Raw genomic sequence first — 6531 nt, forward strand, 5'->3', positions numbered from 1 at the left:
CAAAGTATCTCAATGTTTTACCGGCAATCAACAGTGCCCTAGTGTTTCAAATTCATTCCCATTTCTTGCATGGGACCTAAGCATACACCGAAGGACACATATTTGATTTTTCAACCAATTTATATGCACTAGAGCATGTGCATGTAGTTCAAATTTGAATTATGCACATAAAAAGCCTAGAAAATCAAGTTAATGTATAAAAATGTCCAAACGAACCCTGAAAAATTGCAAAATTAAACACAACACTCTTGTTGTTCTATGTTGACACTAGAAAAGCTTTGAAAGCAATAAGAGGCAACGGATATCATTTTGTCCCCAAAGGTGGCACGTTCCCTACCGAAACCATCACGCTTGTTGTGAGAAGCTTATACCCAAACATGCCCCGAATGGGACAAGAATTTTACCACGGCATGTTGATGCTGCTCCATGATAGCATGCCAAATTTCATGAATTCCAGACGAGTTTTGGATTTACTAATATTTAAAAACCAAGTATCTTAATATTTGCGGCCGAGTGACGGTGGCAGGGTGTTTGAAATTCATTCCCATTTCTTGCACGGGACCTAAGCATGCACCGAAGGACACATATTTGATTTTTCAACCAATTTATATGCAATGGAGCATCTGCATGTAGTTCAAATTTTAATTATGCACATAAAATGCCTAGAAATCCAGTTAATGTATAAAAATGTCCAAACGAACCCTGAAAAATTCCAAAATTAAACAGAACACCCCTGTTGTTCTATGTTGACACTAGAAATTTTTTGAAAGCTATAAGAGGCAACGGATATCGTTTCGTCCCCAATGGTGGCATGTTCCCTACCAAAACCATCACACTTGTTGTGAGAAGCTCTGGTTTGTGAGAAGCTTATACCCAAACCTTCCCCAACTGGGACAAAAAAATTGACATGACATGTTGATGCCGCTCCATGATAGCATGCCAAGTTTCATGAATTTCAGACGAGTTTTGGATTTATTAGAATTTGAAGACCAGGTATCTCAATGTTTTCTGCTGAGTGACGGTGGCAGGGTGTTTGAAATTCGTTCCCATTTCTTGCATGGGACCTAAGCATGCACCGAAGGACACATATTTGATTTTTCAACCAATTTATATGCACTAGAGCATGTGCATGTTGTTCAAATTTGAATTATGCACATAGAATGCCTAGAAAATACAGTTAATGTATAAAAATGTCCAAACGAACCCCCAAAAATTCCAAAATTAAACACAACACTCCTGTTGTTCTATGTTGACACTAGAAAAATTGTGAAAGCAATAAGAGGCAACAGATATCATTTCGTCCCCAAAGGTGGCACGTCCCCTACCGAAACCATCACGCTTGTTGTGAGAAGCTTATACCCAAACCTGCCCCAAATGGGACAAAAATTTTACTACGGCATGTTGATGTCGCTCCATGATAGCATGCCGATTTTAATGAATTTCAGACGAGTTTTGGATTTACTAGCATTTAAAACCAAGTATCCCAATGTTTGCGGCCGAGTGACGGTGGCAGGGTGTTTGACATTCATTCCCATTTCTTGCATGGGACCTAAGCATGCAACCAAGGACACACATTTGATTTTCAACCAATTTACATGCATCGGAGCATGTGCAGGTAGTTCAAATTTGAATCATGCACATAAAATGCCTAGAAAACCCAGTTAATGTATAAAAATGTCCAAACGAACCCCAAAAAATCCAAAATTAAACACAACACTCCTATTGTTCTATGTTGACACTAGAATTTTTTTGAAAGCAATAAGAGGCAGCAGATATCGTTTCGTCCCCAAAGGTAACACGTTCCCTACCGAAGCCATCACGCTTGTTGTGAGAAGCTCTGGTTTGTGAGAAGCTTATACCCAAACCTGCCCCAGATGGGACAATAATTTTACCACGGCATGTTGATGCCGCTCCATGATAGCATGCCATGTTTAATTAATTTCAGATGAGTTTTGGATTTAATAGCATTTAAAACCAAGTATCTCAATGTTTGCGGCCGAGTGACGGTGGCAGGGTGTTTGACATTCATTCCCATTTCTTGCATGGGACCTAAGCATGCAACCAAGGACACAAATTTGATTATTCAACCTATTTATATGCACTCGAGCATGTGCATGTAGTTCAAATTTGAATTATGCACATAAAATACCTAGAAAACCCAGTTAATGTATAAAAATATCCAAACGAACCCCGAAAAATTCCAAAATTAAATAGAACACTCCTGATGTTCTATGTTGACACTAGAAAAAATTTCAAAGCAATAAGAGGCAACGGATATCATTTCGTCCCCAAAGGTGGCATGTTCCCTACTGAAACCATCACACTTGTTGTGAGAAGCTCTGGTTTGTGAGAAGCTTATGCCCAAACCTGCCCCAAATGGGACAAAAAAATTACCACGACATGTTGATGTTGCTCCATGATAGCATGCCAAGTTTCATGAATTTCAGACGAGTTTTGGATTTATTAGAATTTAAAAACCAGGTATCTCAATGTTTGCGGCCGAGTGAGGGTGGCAGGGTGTTTGAAATTCATTCCCATTTCTTGCATGGGACCTAAGCATACATCGAAGGACACCGATTTGATTTTTTAATCAATTTATATGCACTGGAGCATGTGCATGTAGTTCAAATTTTAATTATGCACATAAAATGCCTAGAAAACCCAGTTAATGTATAAAAATGTCCAAACGAACCCCGAAAAATTCCAAAATTAAAAACAACACTCCTGTTGTTCTATGTTTGACACTTGAAATTTTTTGAAAGCAATAAGAGGCAACAGATATCGTTTCGTCCCCAAAGGTGGCACGTTCCCTACCGAAACCATCACACTTGTTGTGAGAAGCTCTGGTTTGTGAGAAGTTTATACCCACACCTACCCCAAAGGGGACAAAAAATTTACCACGACAAATTGATGTCGCTCCATGATAGCATGCCAAGTTTCATGAATTTTAGATGATTTTTGGATTTACTAGAATTTAAAAACCAGGTATCTCAATGTTTGCGGCCGAGTGACGGTGGTAGGGTGTTTGAAATTCATTCCCATTTCTTGCATGGGACCTAAGCATACACCGAAGGACCCAGATTTGATTTTTTAACCAATTTATATGCACTGGAGCATGTGCATGTAGTTAAAATTTGAATTATGCACATAAAATGCCTAAAACACCCAGTTAATGTATAAAAATGTCCAAACGAACCCCAGAAAATTCCAAAAGTAAACACAACATTCCTGTTGTTCTATGTTGACACTAGAAAATTTTTGAAAGCAATAAGGGGCAACGGATATCGTTTCGTCCCCAAAGGTGGCACGTTCCCTACCGAAACCATCACTCTTGTTGTGAGAAGCTCTGGTTTGTGAGAAGCTTATACCCAAACCTGCCCCAAATGGGACAAAATTATTACCACGACATATTGATGCCGCTCCATGATAGCATGCCAAGTTTCATGAATTTCAGACGAGTTTTAGATTTACTGGAATTTAAAACCCAGGTATCTCAATGTTTGCGGCCGAGTGACGGTGGCAGGGTGTTTGAAATTAATTTCCATTTCTTGGATGGGACCTAAGCATGCACCGAAGGACACATATTTGATTTTTCAACCAATTTATATGCACTGGAGCATGTGCATGTTGTTCAAATTTGAATTATGCACATAAAATGCTATAAAACCCAGTTAATGTATAAAAATGTCCAAACTAACCCCGAAAAATTCCAAAATTAAACACAGCACTCCTGTTGTTCTATGTTGACACTAGAATTGTTTTTGAAAGAAATAAGAGGCAACAACTATCGTTTCGTCCCCAAAGATGGCACGTTCCCTACCGAAACCATCACGCTTGTTGTGAGAAGCTCTGGTTTGTGAGAAGCTTATACCCAAACCTGCCCCAAATGCGACAAAATTTTTACCACGACATGTTGATGCCGCTCCATGATACCATGCCAAGTTTAATGAATTTAAGACGAGTTTTGGATTTACCAGCATTTAAAACCAAGTACCTCAATGTTTGCGGCCGAGTGATGGTGGCAGGGTGTTTGACATTCATTCCCATTTCTTGCATGGGACCTAAGCATGCAACCAAGGACACACATTTGATTTTCAACCAATTTTCATGCACTAGAGCATGTGCATGTAGTTCAAATTTGAATCATGCACATAAAAATGCCTAGAAAACCCAGTTAATGTATAAAAATGTCCAAACGAACCCCAAAAAATCCAAAATTAAATACAACACTAGTATTGTTCTATGTTGACACGAGAAATTTTTTTGAAAGCAATAAGAGGCAACAGATATCGTTTCATCCCCAAAGGTGGCACACTCCCTACCGAAACCATCACACTTGTTGTGAGAAGCTTATACCCAAACCTGCCCGAAATGGGACAAAAAATTGACCAAGACGTGTTGATGCCGCTCCATGATAGCATGCCAAGTTTCATGAATTTCAGACTAGTTTTGGATTGATTAGAATTTAAAAACCAGGTATCTCAATGTTTGCGGACGAGTGGTGGTGGCAGGGTGTTTGAAATTCATTCTGATTTCTTGCATGGGACCTAAGCATGCACCGAAGGACACATATTTGATTTTCCAACCAATTTATATGCACCGGGGCATGTGCATGTTGTTCAAATTTTAATTATGCACATAAAATGCCTAGAAAACCCAGTTAATGTACAAAAATGTCCAAACGAACCCCGAAAACTTCCAAAATTAAACACAACACTCCTGTTGTTCTATGTTGACACTAGAAATTTTTTGAAAGCAATAAGAGGCAACGAATATCGTTTCGTCCCCAAAGGTAGCATGTGATGACCCACAAGTGTAGGGGATTTATCGTGGTCCTTTTGATAAGTAAGAGTGTCGAACCCAATGAGGAGCAGAAGGAAATGATAAGCAGTTTTCAGTAAGCTATGCTCTGCAAGCACTGAAATTACCGGTAACCGATAGTTTTGTGATAAGGTAATTTGTAACAGGTAACAAGTAAATAAAGTAAATAAGGTGCAGCAAGATGGCCCAATCCTTTTTGTAGCAAAGGACAATCCTGGACAAACTCTTATATAAAGGAAAGCGCTCCCGAGGACATATGGGAATTATCGTCAAGCCAGTTTTCATCACGCTCATATGATTCGCGTTCGGTACTTTGACAATTTGATATGTGGGTGGACCGGTGCTTGGGTACTGCCCTTCCTTGGACAAGCATCCCACTTATGATTAACCCCTATTGCAAGCATCCGCAACTACAAAAGAAGTATTAAGGTAAACCTAACCATGGAATGAAACATATGGATCCAAATCAGCCCCTTACGAAGCAACTCATAAACTAGGGTTTAAGCTTCTGTCACTCTAGCAACCCTTCATATACTTATTACTTCCCAATGCCTTCCTCTAGGCCCAAATAATGGTGAAGTGTCATGTAGTCGACGTTCACATGACACCACTAGAGGAAAGACAACATACATCTCATCAAAATATCGAACGAATACCAAATTCACATGACTACTTATAGCAAGACTTCTCCCATGTCCTCAGGAAAAACGTAACTACTCACAAATCATATCCATGTTCATAATCAGAGGGGTATTAATACGCATAAAGGATCTGAACATATGATCTTCCACCGAATAAACCAACTAGCATCAACTACAAGGAGTAATCAACACTACTAGCAACCCACAGGTACCAATCTGAGGCTTTGGGACAAAGATTGGATACAAGAGATGAACTAGGGTTTGAGATGAGATGGTGCTGGTGAAGATGTTGATGGAGATTGACCCCTCCCGATGAGAGGATCGATGATGATGACGGTGGTGATGATTTCCCCCTCCTGGAGGGAGGTTTCCCCGGTAGAACAGCTCCGCCGGAGCCCTAGATTGGTTCCGCCAAGGTTCCGCCTCGTGGCGGCGGAGTTTCATCCCGTGAGCTAGCTTATAATTTTTTCTCGGACTAAAGACCTCATACAGAAGAACATGGGCACCGGAAGCCTGCCAGGGGGCCCACGAGGCAGGGGGCGTGCCCCCACCCTCATGGATGGTGGGTGGCCCCCCTCTGGTACTTTCTTCGCCCAATATTTTTTATATATTCTGAAAATAATTCCCGTGGAGTTTCAGGACTTTTGGAGTTGCGCAAAATGGGTCTCTAATATTTGGTCCTTTTCTAGCCCAAAATTCCAGCTGCCGGCATTCTCCCTCTTCATGTAAACCTTATAAAATAAGAGAGAATAGGCATAAGTATTATGACATAATGTGTAATAACAGCCCATAAAGCAGTAAATATCGATATAAAAGCACGATGCAAAATGGACGTATCAACTCCCCCAAGCTTAGACCTCGCTTGTCCTCAAGCGGAAGCCGAAATTAAAAAATATGTCCACATGTTTAGAGATAGAGGTGTCGATAAAAATTAAATACGGACATGAGAGCATCATGATCATTCTTAGAACAGCAACATATATATATATTGTCATATGATCTCTTATGCTAAAGTAGCAATTCATTCACAATTTCAAGTATGAATGATAAACTTCATTGAAAACTAACA

This window comes from Triticum urartu, chromosome 4 (assembly GCF_003073215.2).
Source record: "Triticum urartu cultivar G1812 chromosome 4, Tu2.1, whole genome shotgun sequence".
Taxonomy (NCBI): domain Eukaryota; kingdom Viridiplantae; phylum Streptophyta; class Magnoliopsida; order Poales; family Poaceae; genus Triticum; species Triticum urartu.